A 23,544-nucleotide genomic window follows, 5' to 3' on the forward strand; every position below is an offset into this window, starting at 1 on the left:
TGATTTAATTAGGTCAGAAAACAGCAGTACAAATGATCCAGGACAAAATGGAGACTCTAGTCAGAGCTGGGAACTGTGGCATTCCTAGTATTGCTAGACTGCAACCCGTAGCCAGCATTACCAACAATGATGAGTTGTGGTCACTGTACAAACACTGGCAGGGGGCAGAGTTCTCCATCCAGGCTCTAGGTTCCAGGTGGGCGCAATGGTGCAGCTGAACCTCAGCGCCAAACAGTCCTGCAGCCTGGAGCCACCAAATAACCAGTCCAGAAAGCAACAGGGGTGTGGGCCTGGGGTCAGCACCAGGACTGCCAGTGCTTCCTTTAAAACTGTTTATAGTCAGTGGGCAGGCGGGCAGGCATGTGTATGGTTACAGATCCTCTTTTTATTATTTTCCTTTTATAGACACAGAGACACATATTTGTTTTCTGTTAAAAATGTGATTATTCCTGCATAAGTGTTTTGCAGCAGAAACAAACTCCATTTTATTCCTGTTCCTAATATTTCTGAAAATCAGAGTGGGGCTATGATTTAAGTGAAATTAAAACGTGAAAGCACATGTGCTCAGAGGTTTTTGTGTTTTTTTAATCAAGATTGGCAAACAGATTCTTGCTTGCCTGGGTTTTCTGCTGTAACATATCAGGAATGTAGAATCAGTTACAAAGCATGGAGGAGCAGCAGTGGCAGGCTGAAGAGAGCAGAAGAGAAATGAGTGATGTGTGTTCCACAACTGGCCTATTACATTGTGGCTGTAAAGGGGGAGCCCTCTGTAAGACTATGGTGCCCAGGGTCTAAAATTCCCTGTTGGCACCACTGATTTGTGAGACATGCCTCAAAAAGGAACACAACAGTTAAGCACTTTGTGTGTGTGGTTGTGTGTGTGCACATGGACGTTAGTCAAGTCTGTACAAATGTTCCTGTACACGTTGTTAAGAAATAGATTATGAAACAAGTATATATTGTTAATTTTGTATACTAGGTTTCAGAATACAGTACCTGGTGGCAGTAGTGGTAGTGGTAGTGGTAGTGGTAGTGGTAGTGGTAGTAGTAGTAGTAGTAGTAGTAGTAATAATAATAATAATAATAATAATAATAATAATAATAATAATAATAATAATAATAATAATAATAATAATAATAATAATAATAATAATAATAATAATAATAATAATAATATAGTTGTGGCATACACCAATGGCCCCAAGGCTTCTTTTCCCACACTTGTCCCTAGTGGTTTGCTACTAATCCCTAGCTTAACGTTCAAGCCTTGTCTCTGTTTTTACTAACGAGACTCAACAAGTTGCAACTGTAAAATGTTGCCATGCTACTATAGTTCTCTTGTGGCATATGTATTCTGCCAAGAACTATTGTTTCAGACCATGGCTGGGACATGGTATATGGCCACTACAACAGCACCTTATCCTGAGGCATCGCTGTTAGACCTTGGCACCACAGCGGGAGCAGGCAGGATACAGGACAGGATCAAGGTTTCCAATAATTGGCAGTAGATCTCCAGTTTTGTGACTTTAACAAAAGCAAGGGAAAGAAAAGTGCTCTTTCACATTTTCTGTTGTTCTAACTGCTTAGCTCTCAACCTCAGCATGTTTATAACTTGTAACACAAAAGGGTTTATTGGTTACTTTGGATCAATGTTGCAGCTCTGCAGAATCCCAGATCTACAGATAAGTCATAGGTGCTGCTGAAGTATATAATTCATAGGATGTAGTAGTACTTAACTGACTCTGCTTTCTTCACCTCTATTTTTGTGCACGACTCAGAATTTGTAGAGGAGGAGGAGGAAAAAAAGGGGGGGGCAAACCTTCAGGCCTGAACTCTGTCCATCTTTTCCATCTGCTGATATGCGAAAAGCAGAAACCTAGTTGCAAAGTACTATTCCAAGTTACCTTCCAGGACTGTCTATACTGTGGAAAGGCTGGTTCTACATATGCTCAATCATACACTGCCTATTCTACATAGAATAGAAGGGCCAATTCTACATAGAGTCAGTCATACATGGGACTAAACAGTCCAGTACCATGAATATTAAAGTGTACATGAGCTCCATTTTACCTATTCCTCATTCTAAGTGCACTTAAAGAAAACTAAAGGTAGCTCATCATGTCAGACTAGCATCCACCTATTAATTCATTCCAGAAGATAACTAGGTTTAATATACAAATGGTTGGGCTCATGACTTCTCCCAGCCTCCACATAAATACCAATTAATTGTATTTATGTAGTAGATAGCTATCCTTACACACCCTGGACTCCTAAAAGGCCTTCCAGTGGAAGCCAGTGATTTGAATGATCATCCTGCTCCTCCCTGCCATCCTACTAAGATAAAGTATTACATCTTGGATCTCCTGGTAGCAGTCCCACAAGATACATCCCATGCAGAATATTACCTACTGGGGTTTCTCCACAACCATGTATCTTGCTTCACAACCTGTATTCTTTACAGAGAATCACAGAATGGAAGGGGCCTATAAGGTCATCAAGTCCAACCTCCTGTTCAATGCAGGAATACAAATCAAAGGATATCTGCCAGGTGGTTTTCTACGTTTCCCTTGAATGCCTCCAGTGTTGGAACACTTGCCACCTCCTGAGGTAATTGGTTCCATTGTTATACTGCTCATAATACCTTGTCAGTCCACAGCAGCATCTCACTAGCCCTTGGTACAATTATGTCCTAAAAGGAAAGATTCCCTGAAGTGAAATTGATTCTGAATGAGATTATAGAGCAAAAGCGAACCATGAGGGCCTGGCATACTGCATATTTCTACTCCTGGAGATACCTGGAAATCAGTTTCCTGGATCCTTTTCAAAGCATCAAACCTCCTCTTCCTCCTTGAAATGCCTCCCCAAAAGTCTGCCATTTCATCAGTAAAAATATTATTGAAGTAAGGCAGTTTTTCTTTGCCATGCCCCTACTAGGTATCTCTCTTTTGCCGTATGCTTACCATCCCTTTTTCAAGCCCAGCCTCCACCACCTAGTGCTCTCCAGATATTTTGAGTCACAACTGCCATAATTGTTAATCACTGGCCACACTGGCTGGGGTTAATGGGAGCTGAAGTTCAAAACAACGGGGGGGGCACTGACTTGGGGGAGGCTGCCCTACGCTGTTCCTTTTAACATGTTGGTTAGCTCATCAAGCAGTGACTGTTTCACACAGCATCTAGCTCATTGTTGTTTAGCCGTCATGTCGTGTCCGACTCTTCGTGACCCCATGGAACAGAGCACGCCAGGCCCTCCTGTCTTCTACTGCCTCCCGGAGTTCAGTCAAATTCATGTTGGTAGCTTCGATGACACTGTCCAACCATCTCGTCCTCTGTCATCCCCTTCTCCTCTTGCCATAGCTGATACTAATTACCAGACAAAGAGTCCTAGTCCTTTGAGATATAGAACTGCTGGATAGCTCAGTGGTTTAGGTATAAGGCTGCAGAGTCAGAGGTTGGGAGTTCCATCCCCCACTGTACCTCCCTGACAGAGACAGGTGTCAATGATCCATAGGGTCCCTTCCAGTTCTGAAGTTCTAAAATTATATCATATCACTACTAATCTCTCTTAGTGCTAGACATGTACTTTCCTCCAGCTGCAGTTAAAAGACAGGATCTTCAGATCTCTGTGTCAAAAAGTCCTCCAAAGAAGTTCAAATTTTCTTCTCTCTCTCTTTTTCTGAAATGCAGTCAGAACGTAATATCTAAAATGCATCCCGCTCTTTTTGAAACTGTTCCATTTCAATGTTTTTCCTTCCTAAAAACTTAATGCTGGAGACGGAGAAATATGAAGCTGTCATCCTAATTGGGTCTCTTCAAATTGGGAGAGGCCATGATGCACCGCCTGCCTCCAGGCTGAACGCTCAGATGTCAGGGTTTCCCATCTGTTGAGGTCCATTCCTAAGGCCTTCAGATCCCACTTGCAGATATCCTTGTATCGCAGCTGTGGTCTCCCTTGGCCTGCTGGACCCTTGTCCAGCAGGCCGAGGCAAAGAGGCAGACCTGAAACAAACAAAATCAGGGATCTGGACATGGGACAGACTGTATTTGTCTTCAGTTTGGAAGAGATTGTCACTCTCGAATTGGCTTTCTCAGCCACACTAGTTCCAAGTCCTCCATATAGAGGAGATTACTATAGTCTCTTGAGACTGAAGGATGCCTAATCTAATCTAATAATCCTAACTAAATTATTGGTTACTTTAAGTACTTCTGTGTGCACATTTAAACTTACAGTCATAACCACTTTGAACCAGGTTTGGGTGAGTGACAGTGCCTTCCTCAAATTCATCCTTATATGGCCAAGCAGGAACTTGAACATGGATTTTCTCTGTTTGTTCATGTTAGAGTTTTTACAGCTTCGCATGCTGCCTGGAGAAGGTGTGCCTGGGAGGGACACTTTCAGGGCTGGGGTTACTGTCAGTCTATCCAGCACTAATCAATTGTTCCCTCCTGCCTCTGAAATCAAAGACAGCTCTCTGCTCAGTGCTTTTTCCCTCTTGAGAGTCTGTTGGAATCTATTGCTAAAAGCACTCTGTTATTTTGCTGTTTGATCTGTTCACAACTGTAAGTAAAGAAAAAGGGTTTTATTCTTTCTGTTACTAATGTCTCAGAGTGAGCGACTGAGATTGTAAGTACCAGTTAACGAGAAAATGGGTGGAATACTCTGGAGAACTTAAAACTATTCTGCTAGGTAAATCTCTGCACTCCCACTGTGCCACTAGAGGAATTTAACCAACACTTCAAAACACTGTAACAGTTTATCCACTCCAACATACTACACACCAGTCATATTTCCAGTTATTATTGCCCAGTATTGCTCAATGAGTCAATAAAATGTTCTGGTCTACCAGGATATTAATAACAATTAAAAAGCCATGCCAGTGTTGAACAGACCAGTTTCTCCACTCCCTTTAACAAAGACAAACAGGAACTTATCCAGGCAGCACAAATGTACATGGGATACGTCTGTTTTTACACAGGTTAAGAGTCAGGTATTCATCAGAGCTGCAGAAGGTATGCCCTTACATATGATGTTGGACTACAACTTCTGTCAGTCCTAACAAGCACATCCAATGGAGAAAGATGATGAGAGCTGTAGTTCAAAAATTTCTAGATGACCACATTCCCCATCTTCATTGTACTTGTGCTGCACATCCAGTCCCCAACATCCCCTGAACAATCTACAGTACTCTAGTGATCGTTCATGATTCAAGACTGCTACACGTACATTTATTGCATTCCAGCTCCAAATTTGCCAATACAGTATCGTAGCCCTCCCACTCTCTATACTGTACTACATTAGCTGGTAGAGCACCTTGCTACGCAGCCAACACTAGAAACTTCTCTGGCCTATAGCATCTTAGTTTTCAGTCTGGGTGCTAGCAGTAGAGCAGGGGAAAAGAGCTCAACACACTTTTTGCTCTTTCTGACTACTGTAATATAGGGGCTGTTTTCTAGTCACCACTACATTCCTCCCAGTGATCATATTAGAGGAGAAGTTTGAGACATTATGTACATCCTTGCAGACCTCTCGCTTGTAATATCAATGTACAGATTCCTCATTTCAAACAAGCAAAGCACTTTACATACATTATAAGATTTACTTTTAACTCTTTAAGTTAGACCAGCACCTCCATAAACTAAATGAGAGGTTGAAGCTGAGAGACTAGTGGTTTGTCTGATGGTACATGGCTGGCACAAGATTTGGACCAGGGATTTCACATCTGACATCCAAAGACTAGAAGGGGGAAATTCAGGAGGTCCCAACGATAAGTTTGCACACCAGCACCCACTAAGGGCTATACCAGCCCTGAAAAAGAATAAAATTATCCCCCCCCCCCGGAAAAAGGGGGGATCAGAAATGAACATTGCTAGAACCCCGCATCTGGTTTCATTTTCCTGGGGTTTGGATATCTTAAAGCTGCCTCTTATTTTATTGCAACACTAGAGCTCCAGAGGCCTTCTAGGTAGGTCCAAATGATATTTTTGTTTAGTGTGTGTTTTCTTTTTCTTTGCAGGGACCATCTGGGGACTACAAATGTGACTTTAGGGATCTTCATTTTGGAGCATCAATTCTGGGCAATCTACTACTGTTCATGCCAATATGCCACAGAAACAATCTCTGCATCAGCTTTTGACCCCTTCTCCTTGATAACCAGTGACTAGTCTGTCCAGAGATTACTAGTTTTCATGTACCATCAAATCACTGGTGAGATGGGAAGAACGGTAGGTCTGCAAACATGGTGCCCATCCTCTCCGTCCCGTCCCTCTCTCTCTCTGTCTCTCTCTCTCTCTCTCACACACACACACACACACACACACACCATCCTTCTAACTATAAAGCTATAAGTCACTCTGACCCATGTCAAGACCCCTCCAGCTTCTGCCTCCCTGAAGATTGGCCCATCTCACTATGTCAAAGGGCAAAGCAATCTATTCAGTGGGAGACTTTTGAGCTGGCAGTTCCCTGGCCCTAAGCACTGGCTGTTCTTGTTAAGCAGAAGCCAGGGACCTAAGGGGCACTTGGAAATGGCATGCCATGCATGCACTGTGCCTGCTGGAAGAGGCATCTGTTCCTTGGAGCAGAGAGTGAGACAAAAATAATTCACCATCTCACAGACCACCTGCCTGGGGTTCCTTGCAAGCCAGACAGCCACCAGCCCAGGTTGGCAGGGAGACCATATACACATTTTCCAAATTTATTGGGAAATGGGAACTTAGAAATCACCCAAGTATTCTAGGGGGGCTCCATCTAGTTTATGGGACTCCAGCAGCTTGATTTTAGGCTTCAGTCTTAATCAAACACAAGGGACTTTGCATACAAATATGCTCATGGGGGGGGCATGAAAAGTCTGAGAAGTTAGCCAAGGCTAGCAAGCTGGGAGGGGGGGGGCTCTCCCCACATTTTTGTGCCTCCCTTCCAGCAAAGTCTTGGTAGATGTCAAGTGAGATGTCCACCTACAGGAGGAGAGGATTTCCTGCTTGCAACGCAAAATGGAGATGTACCCAGCAGAGGAGAGCAAAGATACAGTGGAACAACCCAAGAGTGCCATCAGGGTTCAAAGCCTCCATCCAGGTTTTTATCTAATCAGACACAAGCAACTGGCAAAATCACGGCATCTCACTCAGCAGAAACGACCTACACACACACACACATACATTACATATAAATTAACATTAAAAAATTGTAGCAGATCACAGATTGCGGCCTCCCGCTACGAAGCATCTGGGCTGTCTGCCCCTCACACAGATGCACCCCTAAGCCTCCCTTCTCTGGAAGTCTCCAAAGGCAAATGATTCGACCACGAAGCACCGTTCCCGAGTCTCTCTCCATCCCACATCAAGGCGGCAGGGGAGCCCCCCCCCCCCCACGCACCCACTTCCGTGCCTTACCCCACACTCACCTGTACCTCCTCAGAGATCCTGGCTGGCAAAGAGCGAGGAGTTAACGCTACCAGCTGAGCCCGGCATCGTCCTCTGCCAAGTATCCTGCCAGAGCATCTAAAACAGGCATCTCACCATCCGGGATTGCCTGGAGGGGCCAGGAGGGAAGGGAGCGGGAAGGAGGAAGGGCGGCTGACGGGGGTGCAACTCGGAGCCAGCCTCAGGGCATGGTGGTCCCCTGGACGCCAGTTTGGCAGCGAAAGAGCCGAGAGCGAAGGAGGGAGAGAGGAGGAGGAGGAGGGAGCCGTTCCCAGGAGGAGGCGGGAATGGGGCGGAGGGGGCACCCTGTGCCCACCCCCTCTCTCCTGGGCGGAAGGGAGGGAAGGAGGGAATGAGGGAGGACGGCAAGCGGCAGCCGCACGAGCAGGAGGGAGCCCACTGCGCTTACGGCGACCAGCACATGGCGCCCGCCCGTCTCCTCTCCCTCGCTCCTGGACAGAGGAGGCGGGAAAGGTTCTGCCAGGGCCACGCCAGGTCACCCGCCCCGAAGGCTGCACCGAGGCTCCGACCCACCGACCCTCCCTCCCTCTCCTTCTCTTCCCGCTTTGGCTACGCCGCCAATAATTTATCTCTCCCCCTTCCTCCTCCTTCTGTTTCCCCTCCCGCCTTTTCAATTTTTTCCCCTCCTCTCCGGGTCCCCCCTCCTTCCCTCCCTCCCCCCCGCACGTGGTTATTAACGAAATAAAGAAAAAACCCTGACAGGAGGAGCCCGCCTTCAATTATTTAGGCCGACAACAAATCCAAAACGGTAATTACACACTGCAGCTGGCGGGGGCCCCGAGGCGGGGCTGGACCCACTGGAAGAGCGGGGCGCGAGGGAGGGAAGGAGGAGAAGGTTGGCCCCCCCCCTCAGCAGCTGCGGGAGCGAGGAGTGAGTGAGTGCCCTCCCCGCCGTTTCTCTCCATGCAGCGGGAAATGGGCAAAGTTGTTGTTGTTGTTGTTGTTTTAAAGGGGGATATAGAAAGGGAAACGACCGCAACGAGGGCTGCGGCTAGGTTTGCCCATGGGGGGGGGCAAGGAGGGCAGCAAAGCCTTGAAAAGAGAGGGGCGCCCCCTTCCAGGCTTTCCCGCCTGCCGTAAGCGGGAGGAATTGGGATCCCCTCGCTGAGCTGAGGAACAGGCGCTGTCGTCGGAACATGAAGCCCTCGGGGGGGCAGCGGGAGCGGGGGAGGTGGGGGGAAGAGGTCTGTAACGTCCACGACGTGTCCGTCCCTGTCCGTCGGTCTGTGACAACAGTGAGAGAGGAGAGGGCGAAGGCGGAGGTCCGAACAAGCCCCGGCGGCTCGACTTGTTGCACGCAGCGTCTGGCTCAGCCACTGCAGGCGGCCGCGGCAATCACGCTCCGGCTCGCGTCCGCCCCCTTCCCGCGGGGAATTCGGTGGGGCTTCCTCTTCACTAGGCAGCTGAGAATTACCACATAGGTTTTCGTTCAGGAGGCAGCAGGGCGAAGATTTTGGGGGGCGGGGGTGGGGTGGCAGGTGATGGACGTAGCGGGACTGAAAGATTTCGTCGCAAAATTGAAAGGCCTGCTTTTGAATACGTCTACGATTAATTTTTCATTTAAACAACAACAACAAAAAAGGTTTTGCAAGAACATTTGTTGCTAGAACCGGTGTTTGCCCAGCGACTTGCCTTTTTAGGAGCCTCGCCATGTTTGAAGGGAAATAAATTGGTCCTGTGGAGGGGAAAATGCACGGAGTCAGTCTCTGTTATATAACACAAGCGAAGCCTTTTGTTGGGTAGACAGGTTTTTCAGCTGTCTCCAGCTCCAACGTGGCATCAAGCTGAATAGAGGTGGGGGGGGTGAGGAACAAACAGGTGTCGCTTCCTCGCTCAGTCAAGTCAGTCCATCACGTCTTATCCTAGTTTCAAAAATATCAGCAGCATGTATTTTGCATTTTAAACCAAACAAGAACTAAATACATCCGTATGTGGCTTCAGAATGGAGGTTTCAGTTTGTCAAGTGAACAAAATGTACACAATTTTAAGTTTAGTCTCCTTTGTTGTGATTACTTTTCTATGATAGGAAGAAACATCTCTGTTCTGATTAAATAATCTCATGTACTCTAAAGCACAGAATGTGGAGTGTTACCCCCCCTTTAACTGTGCCCCTCCTGGGTTACTTTGAACTTCTTTCATTTATCTGTTGTTAAAGAGGGGTAAATCAGAAGTCTAATTAATTTGATGTCTGTTCCAGTGCAATTTTATATGGTACCGACAGCACTGATAGTCCTGTGGTTATCATAGGCAACTTTCTGTTATATTGCTTTTCCTCCACTGAGGCGTACATCTGAACAAACAGACATGGAAAACATTATATTAGAAAATATACACATACTGTATGCACAAAGTTTATGCAAGGAAAAATTATTAAGAGAAAACAGCAGAATTTACTGCTTTAGCTTGTGGGTCTTTCCTGCAACTAATCCACATTCTGTTGCATCATTCCCTATTTGTCTTATTCCATATCTGTTAACATAGTTTTCTTCCTAATTGGCCTGTGGCTTAGTCTTTTCTCTATAACATTCTGTAACATTCAGGTGAAGTCTGCATAACTTTATTCCTGAAATATCATGCAGGAGGTCTTTGATTTATATCCCTTCCATATACTCCAGTTTGTTCCAAATATTTTCTTACCAGAAAAGCATCCATTAAGGAAGAAGAAAGACAGAAAAGCTGCAAAAAGAAAAGATAGTGGGGGTGGTGGTGGTGATGGTTTAGCAGTCAGAAGAGCTCCACCTGGAAGCACTCGCAGCCACCATCAGAAAAAGAATACCCGCCTTTTTTCATCCAATGGTTTAAGAATCATGATTAACCAGTACCATGGACAGAGCTTTGTCTTCAGTGGCTCTTAATACCAGTAGACATAGAACAGGCATTGTGGCTGGAGATCTTACAGAGTCTTCGGTTTACACCACGCTTTTTAACTGATCAGAAATCTCTTTGGGGCCTTCAGATGCTACATTGCAGATGTTTTCCAGCAGGGTGATTTTCACAATTTATGGAGCACCAGGGCTGATTTATCTTTGACAAGCCTCTGTCCTCTACACAGCTTAGGATAGCATGAAGGGATAGGGTGAAAAACTACGGTTATGCTCTTTCTTTCTTTTTGGACTTCAGCCTGCAGAATTCTCCAATAATTTTCCAGGGAAATGATACTACTGTACATGGCCTCCTCTGGATTGTGCTGCCTGTTGTTAATGCAAATTAAAAAAAGGAAGCTGCCATGATGCTTCCTGTGGATCGCAGTTCTTTGGGAGGCGCTATCTACAGAAATTATTGGGCAGTGAGCCTACAACTCTCAGGAAACACTATAGCAGCTTCCTCTCTCTTTTTAAAATACATACTCAATAAGAAGTACAGGCTTGAGGAGACTATGGAGACAGTCCCTTCTCCAGATAAGCAAAAAAAGCATCTGGAAGTGTGCGTCTGCAAGCTGAAACTCCTGAAATTCTGCCAGGGAAATTCTTGGAGAATTCTAATAGTTGGAGTCAAAAAATTTGAAGATCATGCTTTTATAAGAGATAAGGATCTGGCAGACTAGATTCTGTCTGCAGGTGGCCAAACACTGCCCTACTCTAGCTAAGCTGCGAACAGGGCCCAAGTTCCACAACTGCAGGCAACAAGACTGCTTCCATGGTATCCAGTACATTCTTAGGTATTTTTCTAATTCTCCCCAAGACAGAATGCCTTAATATAAAATAGATTTTGTTGCTGTTTGATCATTAAGTCATGTCTGACTCTTCATGACCCCATGGACCAGAGCATACCAGGCCCTCCTGTCTTCCACTGTCTCCCATAGTTGTATCAAATTCATGTTGGTAGCTTCGATGACACTGTCCAACCATCTCATCCTCTGTCATCCCCTTCTCCTCTTGCCTTCACACTTTCCTAACATCAGGGTCTTTTCCAGGGAGTCTTCTCTTCTCATGAGATGGCCAAAGTACTGGAGCCTCAGCTTCAGAATCTGTCCTTCCAGTGAACACTCAGGGTTGATTTCCTTCAGAATGGATAGGTTTGTTCTCCTTGCAGTCCAGGGGACTCTCAAGAGTCTCCTCCAGCACCACAATTCAAAAGCATAAATTCTTTGGCAGTCAGCCTAAATATGGTATAATAAGTCTACTTAAATATGGCATAAATAGGAGGGCTGGGACTTTAAAAAAAAAGACTCCGGTTTCCAGTATACAGCCAGAATCTTCCAAGCAGAATTTGGGGGGTGGGGTGGGGTTGACATATCAGAAATCAAAGCAGCTCTTCCTCCTTCCAGGTGCTCCTTTGAAAAATAAAGAAACTGCTCTGGAACATCCTGGGAGTTGTAGTGCTATCTGGGACTCACAAAGGTTTATAGAAGTGGTAGTCTTGATGTCCATTAAGAGCTATACAAGGTGCCTCCCACAGACCTAACCCTCCCTTGAACCCGAGTGAGTCCCAGGTAGCAGCGCAACTCCCAGAGTGCCATGTGAGTTCCCTCATTTTCAAAGGGGCACCAAAGCACACAGATGGTTGCATCTTAGAGCTTGAGAGAGCTGGTCTGCAACCTCCTGTTTTTGGGCTCCTTGTCCCAGAACTTTGCCTGGAGGGATTCTGGGAGGGGGAGTCCAAAATATACAAAAGTCCCATCCCTAATAAAGATCAGCCCCACTTCTTCATTCTTTCAGTAGAATAAATTCTTATTTTCTCTCCAATTCCATGGAACAACTTAAATAATCAGTACATTAAACATACAGGTTATGTTAAACCTCTGTAACACTGTACCCTTTGCAAGGCAAGAGGTGTCGCTGATCCGTCTGTCCACCTGTATTTTGGCCACTTGTTTCAGCACAAGTAGTAGATGGGATCCATCAAATGAGAAGTAATTTATGAATAGTTGTTTTGAATTCAGATTAAAAATAGTTGTATGGGTTCCTGTGGGAAACTCCTGCTTAACGGTTGTTAGCTACATTCTGTTTCAGTGATGTGCACACACTCCTGGCAGGAAGTGGCAGCTCCCAGCGGGCAGGGTAACCCCTCATTCTGCCCTTTTGCTTAAAGCTAGAACATAGGATCAAAGAGTTTCCTCAGCCAATCCCAGTGGCGATTAGGTAACTCGTATCCTGTCTGAATTCTCACAACACACTATGTAATCATGCGAAGCTAATAAAAAGAGTTCTCAAGGCGTTGCCTGAGGCTCCGCTGGCTCGGACATCTGTTGTCGACTCTTCTTTGTACTTTCTCTATGGCTAAGTGACTTCCTTTTGTTCCGTGATCACCTACAGGTTCCCACTCACCAGCTCTTCATCCTTGATATCTCTTTAGCTATGTCTGCCTGACTTTTGAGGGGGTTTCTCTCTCTTTCCACAGTTCACTATTTCTGCTCCAAGTGATCTCAGCACTCCAGAGAATCTATCTGAAAACGGTGAAAGGCTATTGCTCTCTTTAATCCATAGCAGTGATGGATGGCCCAGCAATGCAGCCAAGGAATTGAAACTTGCAGTGAGGATGGGACAAGTGGTTCAAAAGTCCCCAGTCCAAACTGAACTCAGGCCTTACACCTTTCTTTCCAAAGTATATGTGAAAGTACTTGAGTGTCATGAGTGCAGCCGAAGATCTGGAACCTGAAGGGTTAACTGTAGCTGAGGAGAATGCTGAGCAATCAGAAATACAAACACCTGAATTACCTCCAGGTTCTCCTCCCCCAGTAGACAGGCTGAGGGCCAGGCTGAGGGGAAGACTTATGACGAAAAAGTCAGAGGATTGCTTGAAGGCTGCCCACAGAAACATCCGCTCAAATAGTCCTGAGTTCTGACAGGATGAAAAGGCTTCCAGCAGTTCAAGGGCTGTTTTTACTATATAAGCAGCTCTCAGGCAGCTGAAAATCCGTGGGAGCAACAAGTCAAATCTCTGCCTTCCATCCATGCTCCTGACTGTCTTGTACCTTGTTCCCTGGACCCTTAGCTTTGGACTCTGACCCTGGACTATGTTGTGTGAGTTGTGTGAGTTGGCTTTGGTATTTGGATATCGGCTCTGCATTCCCTAAATTCCTGACATAGGACTGACTTATCGGACTCTGCTGTTGTAACCCCCGGGACCGTGACACTGAGATTCTTTCAAAATTTAAGCACTTGAGAAAAGAATTTCTGCCCCAAAATGAATCGAGAGAGACACACAATCTTCATTTCTTATAGCTCCAGAGGATAGGATCCAAGGCAATGGATTCAAATTAGAACACATTTCAACTAAAGATTAGGAAGAATTTCTTGACATTCTGAACTGTTTGAGAGTGGAATGGACAGCCTGGCAGGATGGTGGACCCTCCTCAATTGGAGACTTTTAAACAGTGCTTAAACAGCCACCTGTTGGGGTGCTTTAGCTGTAGATTTCTTGCTTGGGCAGGGTGTTGGACTCCATGATCTTTGAGGTCCCTTCCAGCTCTACAATTCTAAGCTTCTGTCTTTTCACCCCAGCAGTTTGTATGGACCTGAGGGGTGGGCAAGGAAGAGTTTGAAGGAACAAAACCAGGAGTTGGGGACTGAGACCTAACCTCCTTTCGTCCCCTAATGTTACTATTAGCTCTTATTGAAGAGTGGGGAAAAATAAAACCCAGAAGGTAGTACCATTAATTCCTGCAGAGGCAAGAAATAGACTAGATTGTGGTTGAATGAAATTGCAGTGGAAACTGACAGTCATCTCTTACAAAGGGAAATGGCTTTTGACATACATGCCCTGCATTGAATCCCACCCCCTGTGCCTGTAGTAATCCTATTAGTACCTTTGGGAGAGGGGGAAAGGTGTTTCAAATAAAACCTCAAATTAGCCTCAGGTTTTCAAAAGAAAGAGAGAAAGAAAGAAAGAAAATCTGAGGAGAATTTTTGGAAGTTTTCCAATCTCTAATCCATGCTTTAAATACTGACGTCATCAGAAGCAAAAGCTAGACAATCCAAAGAGAAGGACAAATAATACCTTAATTAGGCCACAAAATATCAGAAACATAAGCTAGCTTTCAACTCTGGAGAGGTCTTTGGCTGGCTGGGTATTACAAAGATGAGAGTGGCACAGGAGAAACATTAGTTCCAAAAATGTGGCTAAATGTACACGCCAGATTATTCTGTTTAAAGCAAATTTCAAAATGAGTCACTTCAGATGTAGTAGGCTTCAGATTTCATTTCTAGGACACAGAAAATTAGTAAAGCCATTATAATACCATGTAAATGGCAGAATACTTTTCAGAAGACAGGGAGAATGAGGGGAGAGAAAATGTAAAGCAGAAGAAAGAAACAAGATTGTCACAGTGAAGTTGCTGTTTTCAGACTTTTGAACATATTGAGATAGTACTAAGTGAAATATCTAGATTCAAGAACTGGTTTTAGGGGGGAAAACCCAGATTATCAAAGGCTAATAAATTGCAGGAACCCATTCATATTCCTCCTAAAGCTGTAAAGGAATTTAAACAAATATGAGTCTGATGTAACAGCTGTTGTATTACTCTGTTAAGCTCATCCTGGTTTTCCAAGTGGTGGGAAGTTCCAAGGGCACAGCACTTTCCGAGGTTCAGTTTCCTTTGGGAGAAAAACACTTGTGGTAGTTTGCAAAATTTGAATGTATTTACAAATATACAGATTGAGCATAGCTAAGGACTGATCCTGAAGCTGAGGCTCCAGTACTTTGGCCATCTCATGAGAAGAGAAGACTCCCTGGAAATGACCCTGATGTTGGGAAAGTGTGAGGGCAAGAGGAGAAGGGGATGACAGAGGATGAGATGGATGGACAGCGTGATCAAAGCTACCAGAATGAATTTGACACAACTCCGGGAGGCAGTGGAAGACAGCAGGGCCTGGTGTGCTCTGGTCCATGGGGTCACGAAGAGTCGGACATGACTAAATGACTAAATGACTAAATGACGAAAAACGAAACATCTTAAACATTCTAACAGAGAGAATCAAATTCGGTGTCTAAAATTAGTCGTCCACATCAGATCTCCGTGGAGATACAGCTTTCTAAAAAGGCTCAGTTTCTTAGATTGTGGAGCTCTCTGTCTTTCAACTGTCTGCCTCATTTTAAAAAAGTGCCAGCCTGCCTCCTTTGTTCCCTTTACATAGTAATAACTTTTGGCCTGAACGGGGAGAGGAGGGTTGTCCCAGAAGGGTGGGGTGGGGAGTTGCCCTGCTTGGAACACAGGCCACCTATGTCTGGCTGAAAGGCACATGGACCCAAACACTCATTGCCTCTTCCTCCTTCCCCCTGAAGGTGGCAGCACGCCCTGTTCCAGGCTGGGCTGTGACCACAGACTGAATTGAACTACAGTGGACCCTTGACTTACAGACGGCTTGACTTACAGACTTTTTGAGTTACAGACTTCTCTGGCCGCAAAATTTAGGTTTGACTTGCAGACTGAGATTTGACTTACAGACCAGAAAAAAACCAAAATGGAACAAAAACGGCCTGTTATGGGATTAATCGGTTTTCAATGCACTGTAGGTCAATGGAGACTTGACCTACAGACTTTTTGACTTGAGAACCGCCTTCCAATATGGATTAAGTTCTCAAGTCAAGACCCCACTGTAGGTGGTAGGACATGTGGGATAAGCTGGTAGAGGAATCCTGTACAAGTCTATAATCATAATTCTAGAAGATCGAAATCTCAGAGAGAGGCAAACAGAAGTGTGTGTGTGTGTGTGTGTGTCTGTGTCTGTGTCTGTGTCTGTGTGTGTGTGTGTGTGTGTGTTCCAGCATTCACTGAAGCATTTATAAGTGTCAAAAGGATCTTGTGAAATAGTAACAAGAAAGTGATTGTTTAGCTTGAATGAATCCTGCTTATTTCAGGGGTGCAGAAAAGAAGGAATTTCTAAAGTACTGTAGCTTTTTTGGGGAAGGGAATGTATTTCCTTGAGATTTAATTAGAATTTGCTATCTAGACCTCCAAGAAAACAATGTTAGGGAACAAACAAAAGTCCTGTCAGAGACTTTCTTGGGCCCGAAGGTAAAGAAAAACTCTGAACTGGTAAACTGCAGCACATCATGCTGACTTGTCCCACAAGCTATCTATTTAACATTCTCAGTTCCCTATGACTTTTGGGTCCTTAAGTATGTTCGGGAAGGAAGGAAGGAAGGCATGATACCAGAATTAAAAGAAAAAAGGGCAGGCTCCAAAATGTGTATTATCCCAGTGTTTTTGTCCCTTTGGAACCTATAAGCTAGTCCATATAGTCACTTACTGATGCTCAGTTAACTTGGTGGGACTTAATTCAGAATGAATATTATGGAATTGTGCTAGATGAATATCTGGTGGATGGAAGAGGGTGAATAAATTGAACCTTCATCCAGACAAGACGGACGTGCTCCTGGTCAGTCAAAAGGCAGATCAAGGATCAGAGATGCAGCCTGTGCTGAATGGGGTTACACTCCCTATGAAAACACAGGTGTGCAGCTTGAATGTTCTCCTGGATTCATCTCTTAGCCTGGATGCCCAGGTTTTCAATGGCAGCCAGGAGTGCATTTGCACAATTAAAACTAGTGTGACAGCTGTGCCCATTCCTGGAGAGATCTGATCTGATCCAGTGACACATTCCTTAGTCATATCCTTGCTGGATTACTATAATGTGCTCTATGTGGGACTGCCTTTGGAAAGAGCTTGGAACCTTCCGTGGGTCCAAAACACTGCAGTCAGATTGCTAATCGGGGCTGGTTGCAAGTATCACATAACACCTCCCCACTGCCACCATTACAGAAACTCCACTGGTTGGTAATCCATTTCTGGGCATAATTCAAAGTGCTGGTTTTAACCTTAAAAAGCCCTAAACAGCTTGAGTCCAAGATGTCTCAAAGACCATCTCTCCCATTATGAGATGGCTCCAGTGTTAAGATCATCAGGGAAGTCTGTTCTCTTGTTCCCACCACTCTCACAGGCACATTTGTTAGGGATACAGGAGAGGGGCTTTCTCTGTTGCTGCTTCCAGACTTTGGAACTCCCTCCCACTGGAGGCCAAGCTGGCCTCATCTTTGCTGTCCTGGAAGCAGACAAAGACAGGCTTTCTTTTCAGACAGGCTTTTCTTTAGTGAATGGCTGTCTGGGGTGGGTGTGGGTGGGGTAAATGGATTGTTGTGCCTTGTTTTTAAATGTGACTTTAGTATTGATTTTGTTTACCATTTTTAATGTAATATTGGTTTAATTCTTTTAAATATTTGTATACTTCCTGTTTTTAACTTTCAGATATTGTCTTTTTTTAATGATGCAAGTCACCTTGAGTCCTTTTTAAGGAGAAAGGTGCATTAAAAATATTTTAAATAAAACAAAACAAAAGGAACTATCTTCTCCACTGTCTTAGAGTCACTTTTGCGCTGAGCTTTGAGAAGAAATGAAATAGATGTTTCAATCCATTTTATCAGCGTTAGGATCGGGCAGCACCCTTCTTTCTTAGCTTAAAAAAACCAAGTCGCATTTCACTGTTGCCACATATTCTTAGGCAGATGGCAGAGAAGCCGAACAGGATCTTATTCCCACAGCTTCCTGAGAACTGGCAAAGCCTTTCATTACCATCCCAAAAGGACAGTGAAAAGAAGGAAGGAGTGGTGGGTGGCACATTCTGCTCCTGAACCAGGCTTAGCTGGATGAATAGGAGCTGTGTCCTGCTCTCTCCCATTAAAACTTCCTGAGCTGACCCTGCATGGTCATCCAAGATTCATCATCTTCACTGATGTCCTTACAGTCTTCTCAATCCTTTTCTGCAGGGATGTGATGGGAATCTCACAGGCTGTTCCCAAAAGGGGCAAGTAATAATAATGCCCTTTTCTGAAGACGTTGCTCAGCCTTCTACGTACTGTAAAGTTGTTATAACTACTGTAAAGTTGTTGTATGTACTGTAAAGTTGAGAGCAGGAATGATTTCATGTGTAATACCTTACACATAAAATCATTCCTGCTCTCAACTTTACAACACTCTTGTTTGGTTGTTCTCTAGGAATCATATTATCCTTGAACCAGTTAGTATAATCAAGGTCACACCTGCCACCTTCAGGTATGGGTGCAAATTGTTCTTTCCACTGTACCAAAGCAGGTAAGACTGTGGTGTAGATATGAGGACCATCAAACAGCCATGAGTTGGTTAATCTGGCTCTTCCTTGTCTCCTTACAGATTGGGGAATTCAAAAATACAAAACAGATCCCTTGTTTTAGAACTGCTAGACAGTTCAGTGGTTTGCAATATATGACGCCTAGTTTCTTGTGGGAATGGGCTAATGAAACAGATTATGATAGTAGCAGAGTATATGTACTAAGATCAAGCAAACTTGCGCTGGAGATTCTGATAGGGGGACACATTGTTGTGCTCTCATAGGAAATAAAACATATTTTCCCATCCATCAACGGTTGGTGTAGGTGGAGTGAAAAACGAACATTATATGAAATAAATATGTGTAAAGGAACACAATGTAGCTATCTGCAGAACCATCATAACAAAGGGACATCTCTGTGTAACGAGCTGAGTCCACTTTTAAATTAATACAAATCAGATTAAATTAATCAGATTTGGAAATTTTTGCTTTTAAAAAGCCAGCCACTCGGTGGCAGTATTACTACATTTTTGTGGTATTAGGGTGGGGGTGTGCGCTCACCTGCATGTGTCGCAGTGTTTGTTTGGTTTTCTTTTGTTCATCTTGTTTTGTTGTTATTCAAAAGATATGTCAAAATATTGTGCAAAGCCCATAATGCAAGTGAAGTCTTTCTTTTGGAAATTTATGAAATCAGGATTAATCAAGACAAAGGTCCATTTTCATTAATTCAGTGGGAAAGAACAAAATATGAGCTGATTTAATTATTTCTGGCATCTCTGTCGAAAACTACTTTTCTGGTCATTCTGTTTATCTCTGTAAATTAATGCTACCACTAATCCCCAGTGCAGTATTCCACCATCCCTCCCCACCCCCATCCCCGCTGGCAAACATACCCCTTGTCCTGCCCCTAGCGGACTCTGGCTGCAGCACCCGGCCAACTTTTTTCCCTTGCCCTAGTCTGATAGGCATTTCCTCGTTGTGTTGTGCAGGGCATTGTGCGAGAGGGAACAGGATACAAGGGAAGGTATGAAAATTGCAATGGGAATTCAAGTATATGTCCTCAGGGAGCAATATTACACACATCCATACTTTCTGTACATTTCTGGTGAAGCTTCCATACATTTCCCACAGAACTCTCTTTTTTTAAAAAACAACAACACAGACTCGTTGGTCCCTTGCAACTTTAAAGCCATGATGACAAGAAACAGAAAGTGCCAAACGCTTAATTGAAAAAAAATGAACATGATGCAAAAAAAAAGTGGGAAGCACAGACCAATAATTGTGGGAAGGTGGGATTTGTGTAAGAAATCAAAAAACATGCACATTCTTAGATATATTAGCAATTAAATCCCTCCCATCACCAGTCTTCTGCTGTGGCACCACCACTAAATCACAGCCTGAAAGACAGCTGCCCATTTCCACAGATACATTCAAGGGTCAAGACAAAAAGTTAAAGGCTAAAGCTCAGTGGATCCAAAACTATCAACATTAACAGAGAATAATGGTTAATGTGCCCATCCTGTGTCCCTGAATGTAAGCCTGTCCTTTCTCTTGCAAGAGGATGTACCATGTAGCACTTCTTAATATTATTGATAGACTGGGTAGAAATGTCTGGTGCGGCATTATGTCAATAATCATCAGATATCCAGCTTCAAGGACTTGGAAAGAATTGGGAAAATGAGATGGGGGAGTAGGAGGGGTTAAAAAGATGGAAAACATCAACAGCCGTGTTGTCACTTCATACATCATAACAACACCTGAGGATGACACACATACCCCCAAAGCAAAACAAATTGGTTTGATTCTACACGTATGGGACTGCCGATCACATTATCCTGAGAAACTTTTGCATGCCAGCTTCTTTGCAACCTGGGGAAAAAAGTCAGGAAAGCATGAACAATGACAGTGGAAAAAAACAAAAATAAGCTGTGTGTTATGTACATGCCTGGAAGTAATTCAAAACCACCCATCTGGTACAATACTGCAAAGCACAGTGTACACTAATGCCCATCTGGATTCCACCTTTAAAGGAGGCTGCCTTTTAAACCAAGAGATGGAGGAAGAGTGAATATGCACCACCCAGAAAACAAAAAGAGAAAGGTAGAGCCTTTTGATAATTGGTGAAACCGGCATGTTCATATACTGTATTAGTTAAAACTGAAAATCAACCACTGGAAGTATTAAAAATACCAGAATATAAAATCATTGCAATGGCCGCATGAGCTGCGTCCCTCTGGTTAACTGAAGGCCAGGGAAGGTTCATGTGGGGGGGCAGGTGTCTTCCAATATCTGGACAGTGTTCCTGTTATTTTACATTATACTGCTTCCACCTTTCCCATGAGCTGTCACACCTTTCTGCCACTCCTCAAACTCTGGATTTCTATTTTGTACGGCCTCATACTGGGTGATGTTTCAGTGTTACAGTATTTCCTAGTATGTAGTGCTAATGCATCAACCAACAAAGTGCATTTAAAAACCTCTCTCCTTTCCTCCACACCATCTTTGCAATGGAAGGATTGGACAAAGACAGACAGTATTTTAAGACAGAAAAAGGCAGAAAGGACATTTGCAATAGCTACTCTGGAGCCAGAGACATTGTCCCCCTGCCCCCCTGTGACAAAGCTGGAACGTGGGCTGAGAGAGGTGGCTCGTCATGCAGGGAGTGTGTTCAGTCAGCCATGGAAATGGAATAAAGGAAGAAAGTTTAGCTGCAGGCATCTGCACGGGGCAAAGAATAGTGACCAAGTAAGCCTACTCAGAAGCAAAGCACGGGAAGGCTGTTTGTGCTGAAGCAGTAAAATACTTTATTCTAGACAATAGTTTGGGTGTGAATCTTAGTAAGCCCCATACCCTTTCAGCACCATGTTCCAAAAGCCTTAGAAGATAAATTGGGTGACACACCCATGTAATCCTGTCACCGGGTCAGCCAAATGTGTTATCTGTTCATAACTACCAACAAACACAATGTTACATGCTGTCAACTTAGAAGTAAATCCCAATTACTCGATGTGTACTCTTACTTTGGAATGCAGCAGGACCCTTTTCTGAATCCTATGGACAGATGAGATTGCTCCGTGCTTGATACGTTTTAGCATGAGCTTTCTTTAAATAAGAGTATTATTTCTCAAAGTCAGGCGTAGATTATTACAAAGCTACTTTTTTAATGAAAGGTAACTAATCAGAATTTCTAAAAATCCAGTACAACATTATGAACAACAAACTACTCAGTTATGCCATTCGGAATGAGCTTAGTTTGAAAACACATGCACTTATAAGCAAAATCAAGTTAAACTGTATGATAAGAAAATCCAAGTAAGTGACATATCTTCCTTTTGGAATTATGCAGAAAGTTGAACAAAGCAGTTTTCAAAAGTAACATTGCTTCTTCTCTCGTAAAAGCATTAGCAGTAGCTGATCTCTCATGACTGCACTGCTTTTTGTGCAGCAGCAAAATTGTTGCACATGCTTAGCCTAGCAAAATTATTCACCCTCTCTTTCTCAAGCGTAATTACTGCTTCTGTTTGCATCACCTTAAAAAAAGAACATCTACTAATTGTATGCCAGATTTTGAAATGACTATGAGCATAAAGCACCTGGCATAGCAGAGGCCCCTTTCATTTTTTTGTTTCTCCCTATAGTACAGTATATCTGCTGACTTTTCCCAACATGGGAACAAATATACATACACAATACCTGGCTTTATGCTGTAGTAGAAAGCTCACTTTTCTGTAGCAGTGGGATTTTAAGCTCTGCCATACTCCTCCCAAAGGGAAGAGTCAAACTAGACAACAGCCAGAATCCTATTGGTTGTTTGCCCTGGCATAAGTGCAATGGTGTAATTCTCATTGTTGAATTGCTGCTACTTAATGACTCATTACCTGTTTTCCTTGTCACATGTCATGTGGCTTAGAGAATTATGAGAAATAGAAGCAGACTCATTAACTAGTGGCAGTTTGCCATTGAGATTTGCACAACTCCACTTATACCAGAGTACATAGCCAACAGGATTCTGACCAGTATGTTGAATGTGTGCATCAATTTAAGATGGGCAGGCAGGGAACAGGATCAGGGCCATGTTTATAGAGAAAGGTTGGTGTTAGCCTTCCCACCCTACCCATCAGAGTCATAACTAGTTATATTAGTGCCTGAGGCCACAAAAAAAAAAGACCAACTCCAAATTTAAAAGCCATGGCTCTGGTGACTGCCCTGTCCTCTGCTGATCCCTTTCAGAACTGACAAGCTAAATATTGGCAGCTGTGCAGCCCAAGTTTTCCATGCAACAGTTTTAGAAGAGGTGTGTTACTCTGTGCTAGCATATCAAGCAAAACCAAAGGGGGGGGGGGAATAAAGAAGACAAAAATGTTGTGCTGCCTTAAAGACTAACTGCTATATTTTGATGTAAACTTTTGTGGACAAGTTCACTTTCTCAGAAATGAGTGGGACTACGTGGTGGTGCTGCGGGTTAGAAGACCAGCAGAAGCCTTTGTGTGCTGCAGGGTCAGAAGACCAGCAGTCGTAAGATCGAATCCACGCGATGGAGTGAGCTCCCGTCGCTTGTCCCAGCTCCTGCCAACCTAGCAGTTTGAAAGCATGTAAAAATGCGAGTTGATAAATAGGGACCACTTCAGTGGGAAGGTAACGGCGTTATGTGTCTAGTCGTGCTGGCCATGTGATCACAGAAACTGTCTTCGGACAAACGCTGGCTCTATGGCTTGGAAACAGAGATCAGTACCGCCCCCTAGGGTCAGACACGACTAACTAAATGTCAAGGGGAACCTTTACCTTTACCTTACTTGGCAAATATTTATACATGGTCCCAAAACAGAGACTGTATTTGGCCACAAGTTGTTGACCTGGCAGTTATGCCATTGCAACTGGACACCAGGCAGCATCCCACTCACCAACCTCCTGAGCACCTCATTGTCCTTTGATTGCTGTCTCAAGCTGAGGTCTGAGAAGGAAGGATCATTTCTGAGCTGACTTGTGCTCTGAACAGGTCAACTTGGAAACTGCCCTTCCCCTCAAACCTGATTTTCAGGAAACACCCCACCACCACCACCAGCTTGAAACCAGCAATCAG

At 44.1% G+C, this 23,544-nt stretch overlaps 1 protein-coding gene across 7 annotated transcripts in view; it reads right to left on the reverse strand.

Annotated features, from left to right (window-relative positions):
- CACNA1A (calcium voltage-gated channel subunit alpha1 A) overlaps positions 1-7,742 on the reverse strand; it is a 355,947-nt gene extending 348,205 nt beyond the window's left edge. For all 7 annotated transcript variants that reach the window (XM_078385849.1, XM_078385848.1, XM_072990312.2 and 4 more), the window contains exon 1: positions 7,401-7,742. The gene's annotated coding sequence lies outside the window, so the exon portion shown is untranslated. The remainder of the gene's footprint in view (positions 1-7,400) is intronic.
- Positions 7,743-23,544: the final 15,802 nt, after the last annotated feature.

The sequence above is a fragment of the Pogona vitticeps genome, chromosome 2, assembly GCF_051106095.1.
Source record: "Pogona vitticeps strain Pit_001003342236 chromosome 2, PviZW2.1, whole genome shotgun sequence".
In the NCBI taxonomy this organism is placed as follows: Eukaryota; Metazoa; Chordata; class Lepidosauria; order Squamata; family Agamidae; genus Pogona; species Pogona vitticeps.